The 15,434-nt window shown below is 48.9% G+C and overlaps 1 pseudogene; it reads left to right on the forward strand.

The window, feature by feature from the left end:
- The window catches only part of LOC117192330, a 122,240-nt pseudogene extending 106,806 nt beyond the window's left edge, over positions 1-15,434 (forward strand).

Genomic DNA, 15,434 nt, shown 5'->3' on the forward strand with positions numbered 1-15,434 from the left:
GTTGCCGCTCTTGAGCTTAACGGTGCGCCAAGTGACGCGCTACCCTGTATCTAACGGGTATATTGTTTTCGGCCGTCACTTGCAACGACTCTTTCCCTTGATACCTCGTGCCTCGACATTCAATTCAAATTCGTTTTCGCGTATCGTTCTCGTTCAAACATATAAAAAAAAAAAATAATAATAATAATAATAATAATAAATAGAAATAATAGTGGTTTGTTGTGTAAAATCTTCATACACAAACATTATGGCAGAAAAAAGTAAATCCACTCTTGAAGACTTAAAGATTAAGCTCAAAAGTCGAGTAAAAAGCATTCGCCGCTTAGAGGATCGATTAGATCAAGGGTCGATTCCTTTGCAATTACCGGAATTACAATGTAGATTAGATTGTTTGAATGCTTCAATTGAAAAGGCTAACCATTTGCAGGAGCAAATCGAGGACATAACAGGTGATGATGCATATGCAGCCGAGTTGGAAGAGCTGATAATTGTCACCAAAGGAAAGATAATGTCGCTTATCGCCGCCTTTGATGCAGCAAGCGAGACGAAGCCAGTGTCTTCTTCAGCCCCAACTCATGCTAGACTTCCGAAATTGGCATTACCCAAATTTAGTGGTAAACACTCGGAATTCAAAAATTTCATAAGCCTTTTTGAGAGACTAGTCCATAGCGACAACAGCATACCGGTGATCGAAAAATTTAATCATTTGATTTCGTGCCTCTCTGATGAAGCATTAGGAACAATAAAGGCGTTCCAAGTCACCGAGGCAAATTATGAAAAGGCCATGGCTGGCCTAAAACGAGTATATGACAACGATTATTTGATTTTCACGAATATTATTTCCACATTGTTCAATCTGCCGAGAATGTCGCATCAATCTGCATCATCTCTAAGAACTCTAATCGATACTGTTTCGTCGATTTACGGATCGTTACTGTCGATCGGAGATGATACAAAAATTTCGAATGCAATGCTCATTCATCTCGTTTTAAACAGAGTCGACCCAGTGACGAAACAAAAGTGGGATGAACAGCTTACTTATGAGAAGTTGCCGCTTTGGTCCGACTTTGAGAAAGTCTTGAATCGTCGATACCAGCATCTGTCTGCTGAAGAATCGACCAAGCCAAGGCAAGACAAAGTCATGCCAAGCAAGCAACATAATCGCAGTTCATTTGCTTGTTCTTCCACTTCCACCAACAGTAGAACTCAGCAAACTTGTAGCTACTGCAATTCAGGAGACAATGTAGTGTCAAATTTCCCTTCATTGACGCGTCTCTCGGTGATGCAAAGGTTTGAGTTTGCTAAGTCGGCATCCCTATGCATTAATTGTCTGCGAAAAGGCCACGCTGTTGTAAAATGCAAAGCCAATAAATGTCGAGTGTGCAGCCGCTCACATCATACATTATTGCATCGATACACAGTGTCGGCTAATAGTCTCGCGTTGCCACCACCCCAAGAGAGTCCTTCTCCTCCATCAAATCAGAATCAATCTTCCACGTCACATGTTTTGCATGCGACAGCGTTGGACAGGGTAATTCTGGCTACGTCGATCGTAAGCGTCCGAACTAAGAGCGGTGAACACATTCTGGCCAGAGCTCTGCTCGACTCTGGATCACAAACAAATTTTATTACCGAGGACCTCGCTAATCGCTTACAGATCCGTAGAGAGAAGTCCTGTATGAACTTGCTTGGAATTGGTGAATCTAATTCTCAAGTAAAGGATAAAATACACACAGTGGTGAAGTCGCGAATAAATGGTAGTGAGTTCTCCTTTGATTTTTGGATCCTGAAATCAATTTCAGGTTATCACCCTGACCAGTCAGTGAATGTGACTGACTGGCGAATCCCAGATAACCTACCACTGGCAGACCCTTATTTCTACAAGCCACAAAAAATAGATATGTTAATTGGAGCAGATTCGTTCTTTGAATTATTAGCTGTTGGTCAAATTAAACAAGGTCCTGACTTTCCAACTCTTCAGAAAACCCTTCTTGGTTGGGTTGTGTCGGGAACATATGTTTCCAGGAGTTCTGCTCCTCAAATTACAAACAGTTTGAGTTGCAGTGAAGAGTTGCTAGTATCCATCGATAGGACCTTGAAAAATTTTTGGTCACTGGAAGAAATGCCATCTACCAAGAAAAGTGCCACACCTGAGCACAAGCTATGTGAAGTCGCTTGAAAGACGATTGCATCGTGACCCTGAGTTGAAGAAAATGTACTTGGAATTCATGGAAGAGTACCTCTCCTTAGGTCATATGTCTCCTACTGACAATACGATTCCTTCTACTCCACACTACGTAATCCCTCATCAGTGTGTTCTGAGGCCCCAAAGTACGTCTACCAAGCTCCGAGTCGTGTTCGATGCTTCGTTCAAGACGTCCTCACAGGTGACCTTAAATGACATTCTGATGGTGGGACCTACCATTCAAGAGGAATTATACTCGACACTGCTCCGTTTCCGGTTTTCACAGGTTTGCCCTGACTGCTGATGTTAAAAAGATGTATCGCCAAGTGATGGTGAACGAAGCGGATCGGCAGTTTCAGCTCATAGTGTGGAGAAGAGACCCTTCTGAATCCTTGAGATTATACAAGCTCAACACTGTAACCTATGGGACTGGACCAGCCCCATTCTTAGCTATCCGGTGTTTAAAAAGGTTGAGTGAATCTGCGAAGCTCTCATTCCCTAGAGCTGCTAACGTTATTGGGTCCGACTTTTACGTCGATGACTTGTTGACTGGTGCTTCATGCGTAGAGGAGCTAAGGGCAATTAAGTCCGAAGTGTCTCAGGTTCTTCAGACCGCAGGGTTTGAGTTGACTCACCCGAGATCACCGCAACTGAGAGCACAGCCAAACCCATAACAATCTCGGATTCAGAGTCGACAAATGCGTTAGGAATTTCATGGTTACCTACTGACGATGCCTTTAAGTTCAAAATTGACAATTCAGTTATGGGTCTCCGAGCGACAAAACGGAACATACAATCGGTGACATCAAAGTTGTTTGACCCCCTTGGTTTATTAAGTCCTATCGTTATAAAAGGCAAGATCCTATTGCAGGAGCTTTGGCTTAACAAACTAGATTGGGATGAGTCGATCCCGCTGCATTTGGAAACAGCGTGGAATAAGTTGAAAAATACACTATCTCAATTTGAAGACATATCCATATCTCGGTTTGTGTATTCCGATCCGATGTCACCGGTTCAAATACATGCCTTTGCTGACGCCTCCATGAGAGCGTATGGAGCGTGCGTCTATATACGTAGCAGAACTGCAGAAGGTTTAAAAATATCATTGTTGACTTCGAAATCCAAAGTAGCGCCGCTCAAGACCAAAACGCTCCCAAGGCTTGAGTTATGTGCCGCTCACCTTCTCGCTGATCTCTGTCACAGAATCAAGCCCCTATTAAACATGCCCATTGAACGAGTCGTTTATTGGTCGGATTCAGAGGTAACTCTCCATTGGATCCGGTCTCATCCATCGTCGTTGTCGACTTTCGTTTCAAAAATAGTGGCTGAGATTAAAGAGTGGTCAGATGATGCTACGTGGCGGCATGTACCCACGAAACAGAACCCAGCAGAAATTGTCTCAAGAGGTTGTGACGTCGACGAAATCGTTCAGTCAATTTGGTTCGAAGGACCATCATTTCTGAAAGAGGAAGAAGAAAACTGGCCCAAGAACGCTCATTTCGAACACTCCGATGATCTTCAGCTGGAAAAGAGGAAGACTGCGGTCGGGTTGACCGCGGCTGTGCGAAGTTCGGAGCTGTTAGATGTCATCGAGGGATTCTCGTCACACCTCAAACTGCTTAGAGTGTTCGAGTATGTGTTTCGCTTTATAAGAAAATGTAAAGACCCAAGCCTAAATTTCGAAAAAACTATCTCACCGACCGAATACAATGAAGCTTTTTATAAAATTGTCGAAATCATCCAGCATCACGAGTATCAAGGAGAAATTGAAAAGGTTAGGAAAGGATCTACAATTGGTCCTAGTCTTCAGCGGTTGAACCCATTCATCCATGAAGACACAGGGACTTGGTGCAACTTTTCGTTGTTGCGAGTGGGGGGGCGACTAGCCAAAGCTCCTATATCATACGATGCCAAGTTTCCTCTGCTTTTGACTAAGCGCTCGCAATTCGTGCGAAGCTATATTCGTCATCTGCTCCATTCGAATTTTCATGTCGGCCCACGAGCACTTGTGAGCATCTTTCGACAGAGCGTGTGGATAGTGAACGCTCAGGAGGTCTGCCGTCAGACAGTTCGATCGTGTATGCGCTGTTTTAAATGCAAGCCTCGATTGCTGACGCAACTCATGGGGAATTTACCCGCAGATCGACTCCGTGCTCTCCGCCCATTTTCAATTTGCGGCGTTGATTTTTGTGGACCAGTGCACACGACATTGAAAATTCGCGGAAGGCCCCCATACAAGTCATACATTGCGCTTTTTGTTTGTTTTGCGTCCAAGGCGGTTCACCTAGAAATAGTTTCCGATCTAACCACTGATTGTTTTTTGTTGGCTTTTCAAAGGTTCGTCGGGCGCCGAGGATATCCCCAAGTCGTTCATTGCGACAACGGGACGAACTTCGTCGGAGCGAGCCGCCATCTCAGCGCTCTGCGGATCAGGCTCAAGGAGCAAGGAGACGCAATTCGCGACTTCGCGTCAAAGAACGGATGCGAATTTGCGTGCATACCGCCGCGAGCTCCTCACATGGGAGGGCTATGGGAGGCAGGTGTAAAAACTGCCAAGAGCCTACTCCTACGGGCGTTCGGCAGCGCGCTCCTAACCGCCGAAGAGCTCGCCACAGTCCTCGTCGGCATCGAGGCCATAATGAACTCGAGGCCGCTGGGAGCCATCAGCCAAGATCCAAGCGACGGCGAGGCCCTAACACCCGGGCACCTGCTGACAGGCGGGTCACTCATCGCCCCCCCAGCACTGCGGACTCCGGACCAAGAGAGTCTCAGTTGCTTGCGGCGATGGCGACTTGTCTCGTCAGTCAGGCAAGCGTTTTGGCAGCGATGGTCCCGCGAATATGTCCTGGGGCTGCAAATTCGGGGCAAATGGCACCAGCAGCAACCGAACCTCGAGGAAGGAGACCTCGTCATCGTGGCCGAGGAAAATCTGCCGCCTCAGGAGTGGCTCGTGGGGAGGGGCATCGCCACGCACGCAGGAGAGGACGGCATGGTCAGGGTCGGCGAAATAAGGACTAGCACTGGAGCGGTTTTTCGGCGGCCCATACACAAATTAGCGCCGCTCCCAATGTGTTGAAGCCGATGCAGGCGTTCAACGGGGCCGGTGTTGCGTGACCTTCCATCCATGGCCACAATTATTAGTTATTGATCTGAATTATGAAGTCTAGTGTAAGTAAGGCTAGGGCAAAGCGGGAGCGCAATAAAAGCTGGCTCTCTCGCTCTTGGCGAATTCGCCCCGCTTTGCCACCGTAGGTTAGCTAGAGTAAGACATTTGAATTGTGAAGAAAATATAGTTGTTCGCCAACCTTGAATTAGATCGAGCGTATCAATTTTTTCGCCCCGCCAAATAAATAATTTAAATTACAGCCACCCAAAGTTTTCGGTAAGTGATTAGAAAAACTCTTCTAATTTTTCAGAGACTATTAAGGCTAGAGTAACCAAATTTGGTATCCGCACTCCTGTTCGATCTTACTATAAAACGTGTACCTCAAAATTTTGCCCCACCTCCTTCCGCCCACACAAAGGACGAAAATCTGTTGCATCCACAATATTGCAGATTCGAGAAAACTAAAAACGCAGAATCATAGATAATGACCATATCTATCAGATTGCTAATCTGGATCATATCAGATCATTTTTATAGCCAATAGGAACAAATCAATTTGCAGTGGCTACGCAGCGCCCGACGTCACGCTCAGACTGATTTTCTGTCTCTCTCGCACGCACTCTTTGTCGTGTGTTTTAATATTAGCGGCGTCTGCCGGAGGAGAGCCATACTGACTTAGTATCGGGTATAGCTGTAGAGTTGCGGTGTCCGCAGCAACTCACAACGTTCCCCCTCGTTATTTGTACTTTTCTGTATTTCTCATATTTAATTAAAAACTTCCGTTCGCTGAAACTCCAATAGCAGCAAAACAGAAACAGAAAAACAACTCCAATGAGAACAAGAACAAACTGCACTTGAATAAAAGTTTGTGTGCCTGATTTTGCGTACAAAACCCAAGGAAGAATGCTCCACTGCTGCGCTCGGCATTCATCACGCTGCAAATGGGGAGTGAGGGCAGTGGGGTGTGGCAGAATGTGGAGTGGATAGTGGCATATAGGAGTAAAGGAAAACAAAAGAGGTTGCCCAAGTCCTTAAGTTCCCAGTTGTTGCACTTCTTTTGAGAGATCTTCTGCTGTTTTCCTTCACCTGTTCTCATCATTTAAATAACCAATTGTAATAGCTACCTTCTATCCCTTGGTGATACTGTTTGCGACGTTGCCGAACTTCACATTCACACGGGCACTGGCACCGGCACCCACCCATCATCCATTCTATTTTATCCACCATCCAAATGTACACACACCAGGCAATTCATCTCTGGGGCAAGACGTGAGGCGATGCGACTGACTGTGACGCTTTTGTTTTTGTTGTTGTGTGCCGCTCAGAGACTTCTTCATTTCATTTCTTTTGGCAATCTATTTTAGTACTCATTCTTTAGCAGTTTGTTTGTTGTTTTTGCCCGCCTGCCTTTTCGCTTTTGTATTTCTTAATGGCTTCACTCCATTGCCATTTGTTGGGCGCCCGCTCCATTGTTCGGATGTATGGAGCTCCCTGTTGGCACCGCCTCGTCTGCAGAAATCTGACCATGCTTTCTTGCTGTCCGTCTGGATGTCGGGGACTGCAGCTGGCCAGTGTTGGTAAGCGCATGTCAAGACATACATATGTTGTGCATAAAAAAGCAGAGTGTCTGCTAATGAATGCACGTGCACATTGCGGTTGGGGCAGGAGGGTGGCTCCCCCCAGCAGGGCAGGGGGTAGTAGAGACCTCTGATGTAAATATATGCATACACGTTTGAAGAGTTCATTAACAGAGTTCATAGAGAGAGAGAGGACCGGGCCATTGTTGCCAAAGATTCAATGTAAAATAAAGTTGAAAAATTCGCAAAGAGAAATCTAGAGAAATTTAGTGAAAATTGTATCCTACTCAGGCCCCCTAATGCAATTCCGCCTTGAAACGTTTCCAAACGGAAACGGAAACCAGTGCAAGTACAAAAACTTTTGCTTCCTTTCGATGGGCAGCCATTTTTTAAAATTCTGCCGCTAAAATGGCGCGGACGCCGCTTCCGCTGCTGAGTGGGAGGGAGGCTTGAGTGCATTTCTGGTAACTGAATCTCCTCCCAAAACAAAATGCAGCCTGCAACAGAGCAAGAAGGAAGCGGCAGCCCAGCCGAGTCGTTGAGGTGGAGGAGAGTGCGTTCCGAAACACACGAAAGGTCATGCGACGATCCTCGTCTAAATGTCGACCTGTGCCTCAAAGTAGGTTAAAAAGCATTTTTGCAGCTACCTTGCAACCCTTGCAACCCCGTGTCCCTGTCCGTGGCCCCTCGTGCTGCTGGCTGCTGGTCAAAGCATATACTGGAGAGCAGCGGCAGCGACAGCGACAGCCCCAGGAGGCAGCATTCCAACGAACTGAAAAAAATCAATTTTTCTGCCTTGTAAACTCGGCACAAAGTCGGAGAGCACAGAGTTCCCCAAAGGGGTGGGTGGGGCGGCTCGGGGGCGGTGGGAACGTGACTAACAACTGAGAAACTCGTGCAAAATAAATTGCAGCCTTGCACTAGAAACCCATGTCGCATAAATCCCGCACCACCACCTCCCTACCAGCCGTTGGGAACACAGAAAAACGTGTGCAACCCCAAACAACAGAGACAGAGAGAGAGACCCAAAGAGAGAACTGCAGAGAAGAGTGCATCGGGCATGCGCTGGCTTTGGTACAGTTTTTGCAACTTCAGATATATATGGATACCGTTACCACTGCACTGCCATGCACCCCCACTGTATGCCGGGGAGTGGACTGTGGGCCCTTGTTGATTTTGGCCCTAACTACTGGGGCGGCTGGCCATCACAAATCATCATTCTACCAGCCAAAGCTACAGCCAGAGCCTAAGCCAAAGCCAAGGTGGATGCACACACCCAGAGTGGCTCTCTTTGGCAGCTATAATACTCCCCTGCCTCGTCTCTTCCCCCTGGTTGGTTGGTTAGTTGGGCCTACTCAATGTGTTTTGACTTAGGATTTCGCTTATGCAATCGGCTGCAGCACTGCACTGTCGTATCGTAGGGCCCTGGGTCAACAAATAAACAAAGGATATGATTTCTGACTCGATTCCGGGGTAGAACTTATGACGTATGCGTCACCTAACTGGTTGTTGTGGCAATTTTTGGTGAAAAGGAATTTCGGAGAATTTTTTGGAGGAATTTTCGCCTGGACGGCTGGCAGCGCGTTTCGTACCTGCAGCAGCTCTTTTGGTCACGGTGGAAGGAGGAGTACATAACGTCACTGCAGCAGCGCTCAAAGTGGCGCACTGCGAAGCCTAGTTTAGCAGTCGCAGATTTGGTTCTTGTCAAGGATGAGAATCTTCCTCCCATGAAGTGGCCACTGGCGAGAGTGGTCGAGCTTTTGCCTGGACGAGATGGCGTTGCCCGAGTTGCTGTGCTGAAGAAGTCATCTGGAATCACCAAGCGCGCCGTCAACAAGCTGTGCCTGCTGCCCCTTAAAGATGCTGTTGAAAGTCAGGCTTCCAACGGGGGGAGTATGTCGGGTCAAGCAGCTTAAATATTTTAAATTATTGCCAGTGGTGCGGCCCAAAGGAAATGCATTTTGGTGTTGTCGTTTCCAATGCCCCCACTGCAAAGATCATTTGCTACCGCATATGCGCATGCAGCGGAATTCTTTCGTCTCCTTATGTCGCAATCTCTCGGACTCGGCTTAACAGCGTCCCCGAGCAGCTCTAACGCTCTCGGGCTATCATACGCTCTCGCTCGCGTCTAAGCTTGCTGCATAGGGTCCGGCAATTTGGCCCGTCATCCCTTGCATGGGCAGTCTTGAGCTAATCGTCGCAGCTATTAGACTAACATCCTCGCATCAATCGTTCGCCCCAATCATCCCCATATGTACATACGCGATAAGTTGGTTTACATATGCAAATAAATTGTGAATTATAAACAGCCTCTCGACTTTTATTAACTTCAAATTGCAACAGTTGTTAAAAACGCTTAATAGCTTAACAGCGGGAATCAAGCCAAGATCTCAGCACTGTTTTGGGTCTCGCTGCAGCCGCCACTGCCTCTGCTCTGCTCTGAGCTTACAGTTTACTTTGGCTATGGTTTCTGCCTCTGCCTCTGCCTCAGTTTACATGGATTATGTGGGTATGTAGTGCGCCGGCAGAGAGGAGAGCAAGCACAATAACACAATGAACTCCAAATGTGGAAGCACGCCGGAGGGGGCAGGCGGGCGAGCGGCTAACGAGATGGGTGGACTCCCGGGTTGGGTGTCTTTTGTGTTGTGCTGCCGTTTTGGCTTCCACTTTTTTTGTTGTTTTCTCCATCCATCCAATTCTGCTTTTCTGTTTCTGGTTCTGGTTCTGCTTCTGCCTTTCTTTCTTACTTCATGGCGTTCCGTTTCGCTTAGTTCTGTTGTGCTTTCCACTCTCTCGATCTCCCTCCCCCCGCCCCCTGCTCTTCACCATTCTACCTTGCGCGCTTCGGCCCTGCCCTCTTCTCCCCTTCTGCAATGCGTGAAACTGTCTTTTTATCAGTGAAAAATGAAATGTGTGTGTGTGTTTGTTTTGTATACCCTTTCAGAGGGTACAAGTGGTATACCTACAAGATTAGCTCCCCGTATGGCACTCTGCTATCATGTGGAATATGTAAATCCGAGGGTATCAGTGCGTCTATCCACCTCTTTCTCATCGCATTCAAGGCCTCACATTGTCCAGGGGCAGATGGGGAGAGTCGTTTGGCCAGCAGCAGGTTTTTATACCCGATACTCAAAATGAGTATTGGGGTATATTAGATTTGTGGTAAAAGTGGATGTGTGTAACGTCCAGAAGGAATCGTTTCCGACCCCATAAAGTATATATATTCTTGATCAGCATCAATAGCCGAGTCGATTGAGCCCTGTCTGTCTGTCCGTCCGTCCGTCCGTCCGTCCGTCCGTCCGTCCGTCCGTCCCCTTCAGCGCCTAGTGCTCAAAGACTATAAGAGCTAGAGCAACGATGTTTTGGATCCAGACTTCTGTGATATGTCACTGCTACTAAAATATTTCAAAACTTTGCCCCGCCCACTTCCGCCCCCACAAAGGACGAAAATCTGTGGCATCTACATTTTTAAAGATAGTATAAAACTAAAAACGCAGAATCGTAGAAGTTGACTATATCTTCTAGAGTGCAAAATCTGAACCAGATCGTATAATTATTATAGCCAGAATCAAGAAAACAATTTCATTCTTTCTCGCTCTGTCTCTCTCTAACACACAGGTTTCATGGTCGGTTTTGCCAATTGCAAAATATGAGTTCAAGGATCTCAGAATCTATAAGAGCCAGAGCAACCAAATTCGGTATCCACACTCCTGTGATATCGGACCTTGACCGTTTCGTGTCCAAATTTCGCCACACCCCCTTTCGCCCCCGCAAAGGACGAAAATCTGGGGCATCCACAAATCTCAGAGACTATTAAGGCTAGAGTACACAAATTGGGTATCCGCACTTCTGTTAGATCTCACTACAAAACGTATAGCTCAGAATTTGGCCCCACCTCCTTCCGCCACCACAAGGGACGAAAATCTGTTGCATCCACAATATTGCACATTCGAGAAAACAAAAAACGCAGAATCATAGATAATGACCATATCTATCAGATTGCTGAATCTGGATCAGATCGGATCATTTATGTAGCCAAAAGCAAGAAATCAATTTGCAGTGGCTACGCAGCGCCCGACGTCACGCTCAGACGGATTTTCTGTCTCTCTCGCACGCACTCTTTGTCGTGTCGTTTAATATTCGCGGCGTCTGCCGGAGGAGAGCCATACTGACTAAGTATCGGGTATAACTGTAGAGTTGCGGTGTCCGCAGCAACTCACAACGTTCCACCTCGTTACTTTTAGACACACGATTTCCCTGATGCCACTACTATTTTCCACACACACAGAGACACACACAGAGCTGTAGTGCAGCGAAAATGCAGTCATGGTGGCGTCTCCTGCACATTTCCACGAGCCGCTGGAACAGACAAAGTTTGCCTGACGCCGTCGCTTATTTCATTTTTCTTTTCTTTGCTCCCCTCCCGCGCCAATGGAAGCTTTTCCTAGCTGTGGCCGTGAAATTGAAACGCCAGCGTCGTAACGACGCAGCGACGTGGTTTGGTTGGAGGGAAAGTAGCTGCAGTCCAGAGTCGACTCGAAGCACAAGACAGCGGGACGTATGAGCAATGATTTAAGGCCTATGTTTGTGGGAATGAAAGAGAGTGGAGTGGAGTGCAGTGCCAGAGAGTGGCTGCAGGGACGGGGGAAGGGTGGATGGCTGGACAGCGGAAAAGTGTGTTAGGCCGACAATGCACTGCGTTGCAGTCGGCTGCAGTGTGGCAGCCGGGGGGCAGATGGAAAGAGGAGCGAGGAGGCGGCGGAGACACAAGGAAAAGGAGAGGCAGGAATAGAAGCCACAGGCAGAACAAGGATAGTTGGAAAAGCGGGAGGGGTGGAAAGCTGCGGCGCACTTCTGGCCAAGTGGCGTCTTTGCCGCTTTGCTTTCTTCTGCTTGTGCTTGTCCTTCTCCTTTTCCCCCTGCTACTTCTTTCTCCTTCTCAGACAAGTGTCTTAACCTCGTTGCGTCTTGTCTGCCATCTGCCACTGCCTCTGCCGAGCCCCCTCTTTCTACTGTCATTGTCATTGCAGTTCCAACAACACGCCTCTTTGTCGTATCTTTTTATCCACTTATGTGCCACGGACACCCATTTACCACGCCGCCATGCACCATGCACCATGCACCACACACCGTACCCTACCACATCATCCCACACCCTGCTCTGCTGTCGTTAGTGTCTTTGTGGGAGAAACTTGCACTTGATATTCTTTTTATCTCTCTCGCTTTTGTGTGGAACGTGACTATTTGTATAATGTATCTACGAAACGCCATTCATAGCCTCAAGCCACTCCTGCCCTCCGCCACCCTGGAGTTGAGGAGCAGCACTCTGTTCAAAACATAATCGATAATGGGGGTCGATTGGTTGGTGTTTTGACATGGCAAAATATTACATAATTCAATAGAATCCACATGGGATACACCATAGAAAGCTTTGGAAATATTTCTGGGGATTCAAGGAACTAGCATTCTTTTCGGAATAAGAAACTATCTATCCCAATGGACCAAACAGAGAATATTACAAAAGTCCCACATAGAAGCCACTATTATTGACGATTACCTGATAGACATCTCTTGATATGCAGTAAAAATGGTCGTCTGATTAATTTGGATCATGTCGTCGTGCAGCTGCTGCTGATGGCTCTATCTATGGGTCTCGCATCCCCATCCCCATCCCTAGCATTCCTTCCACTCCATTCCATCGCTGATTTCTGTTGACTTAAGAATTGTTTCAGCTTCGTTTCGATGGTGACTTTGAGCGACAACGTTAATTGAATTTTAAATTTTACGTTTTGTCAGAACTGGGGCTGGGCCTGGGGCTGGGGATGGGGATGGCGGACAGAGCCCCATTTCGTCACACAGATTATCGGAACTGGAGTTTTGCAAAAAAATGCAAATGTTCGGAGAACAGCGAACGAGTAGAACTCGAAAATAACAAGAAACAACATGAAATGGAAAATTTATTTATTTGGATTTCTAATGTTTTATGGAGGGGCTTCACACCCAAGAGACTGACAACAGAGAAGGAGAAATAGAAAAAGAGAGAGAGAGAGAGAGAGAGAGAGAGATATCTAATGCCCCGATCTTTTCTTTTTCTCTTTCGCCCCTCCCCGGACAGGTCGCGATGATCTCTCGCCCTCGAGCAGCCTGAACGGATATTCGGCGAACGAGGGCTGCGATGCGAAGAAGAGCAAGAAGGGCCCGACGCCGAGGGTGCAGGAGGAGCTGTGCCTCGTGTGCGGGGACAGGGCCTCCGGCTACCACTACAATGCCCTCACCTGCGAGGGCTGCAAGGGCTTCTTCCGGCGCAGCGTCACCAAGAGCGCCGTCTACTGCTGCAAGTTCGGGCGGGCGTGCGAGATGGACATGTACATGCGGAGGAAGTGCCAGGAGTGCCGCCTGAAGAAGTGCCTGTCGGTGGGCATGCGGCCGGAGTGCGTCGTCCCGGAGAACCAGTGCGCGATGAAGCGGCGCGAGAAGAAGGCCCAGAAGGAGAAGGACAAGATGACCACCTCGCCCAGCTCGCAGCACGGCGGCAATGGCGGCGGGGGAGGTAATAGTGTGGGCGGCGGCTCCAGCCTTGGCGGCGGCAGCGTCGGTGGTACCCACGACTACGTGAAGAAGGAGATTCTCGATCTGATGACATGCGAGGCGCCGCAGCATGCCACAATTCCGGTAAATTGCAGCAAGCGGATCGCACCAGATTCCCTGACTGATCTCACTCTCTCTCTCTCTTCTGGCAGCTACTACCTGATGATATTTTGGCCAAGTGTCAAGCGCGCAATATACCTCCACTAACGTACAATCAGTTGGCCGTTATATATAAGCTAATTTGGTATCAGGATGGCTACGAGCAGCCCTCCGAAGAGGATCTCAGGCGGATAATGGTGGGTATAGCCTCTACAAACCTCTCTGTAAGAAGGGGACTCTAATGGACTCCTCGTATTTGGCTTTCAGAGTACCCCGGATGAGAACGAGAGCCAGACGGATGTCAGCTTTCGACACATCACCGAGATAACTATACTCACGGTTCAGTTGATCGTTGAGTTTGCTAAAGGTCTACCAGCGTTTACAAAGATACCCCAAGAGGATCAGATCACGTTACTGAAGGTGAGTATACCCCCCCTCCACAGTGATTCCCGATTGAAGATCTGTAATACATCTGTAATAATCTCTGTTTAAAGGCCTGCTCATCGGAGGTCATGATGTTGCGCATGGCGCGGCGCTACGATCACAATTCGGACTCGATATTCTTTGCGAATAACCGATCCTACACGCGGGACTCGTACAAAATGGCCTGAATGGCGGACAACATCGAGGACCTGCTGCACTTCTGCCGCCAGATGTTCTCGATGAAGGTGGACAACGTCGAATACGCGCTACTCACTGCCATTGTGATCTTCTCGGATCGGCCGGGCCTGGAGAAGGCCCAGCTGGTGGAGGCGATACAGAGCTACTACATCGACACGCTACGCATTTATATACTCAACCGCCACTGCGGCGACACCATGAGCCTCGTCTTCTACGCCAAGCTCCTCTCCATCCTCACCGAGCTGCGCCCCCTGGGCAACCAGAACGCCGAGATGTGCTTCTCGCTGAAGCTCAAGAACCGTAAGCTGCCCAAGTTCCTCGAGGAGATCTGGGACGTCCACGCCATCCCGCCCTCGGTGCAGTCGCATCTGCAGGCCCAGCAGGAGGAGACCGAGCGCATGGTGCGGGCGGAACGAATGCGCGGTGCCGTTGGCGGCGCGATTACCGCCGGACTGGATGCCGACTCCGCTTCCACCTCACAGGCGGCGGCTGCGGCGGCAGCCCACCACCAGCATCAGCACCTTCCGCTGACCAATCACACGCTGCCGCAGCCGCAACCGCAGCCACTGCCCCAGCCTCTGTCTCTGCCTCTGCCTCTGCCAGTTCCCTCCGCCCCAGTCTCCATCTCTGTTCCCGCCACTGCGTCTGTTTCCGTCTCTGCAACCGGCTCTGCAACCAGCTCCGGATCCGTGTCGGCCGTGAGCACCAGCAGCGATTACATCGGCGGCGGTGGAGGAGCCATGGGCCCCACCACTGCGGCAGCCACCTCCTCCACCAGCATCACGGCGGCGGTGCCCGCCAGCTCGACTACAGCGGCGGTGGGCAACGGCGCTGCGCCCGTCAGCATGTACGCGAACGCCCAGACGGCCATGGCACTGATGGGCGTGCCGCTGCATCCGCATCAGGAGCAGCTGATCGGCGGCGTGGCGGTCAAGTCAGAGCACTCGACGACGGCATAGCCCCTGCCCCACCATCAGCAGCAGCAGCACCACCACACCATCCTGCACGGGGTGGTGGGCGGGGTCCTGCTCGACTAGGGCCAGGAGAAGGAAAGGCAGCTGAACCACACTCTCACAGACATCCCGATGATCAGGGAGATGCCTGATCCTGATGCCAGACGCTTGATGGAGGGATCACTGAAGGACAAGCGTAAAATGCAGCTATTTAGTCTTAAGTCTGCAAATACTAGCGATAAGGCATTATCCGTATGATATAACCGATAAACAAATTATTAACAATTACACAAATGCTAAAAAAA

Source organism: Drosophila miranda, assembly GCF_003369915.1.
Source record: "Drosophila miranda strain MSH22 chromosome Y unlocalized genomic scaffold, D.miranda_PacBio2.1 Contig_Y2_pilon, whole genome shotgun sequence".
Classification (NCBI taxonomy): Eukaryota; Metazoa; Arthropoda; class Insecta; order Diptera; family Drosophilidae; genus Drosophila; species Drosophila miranda.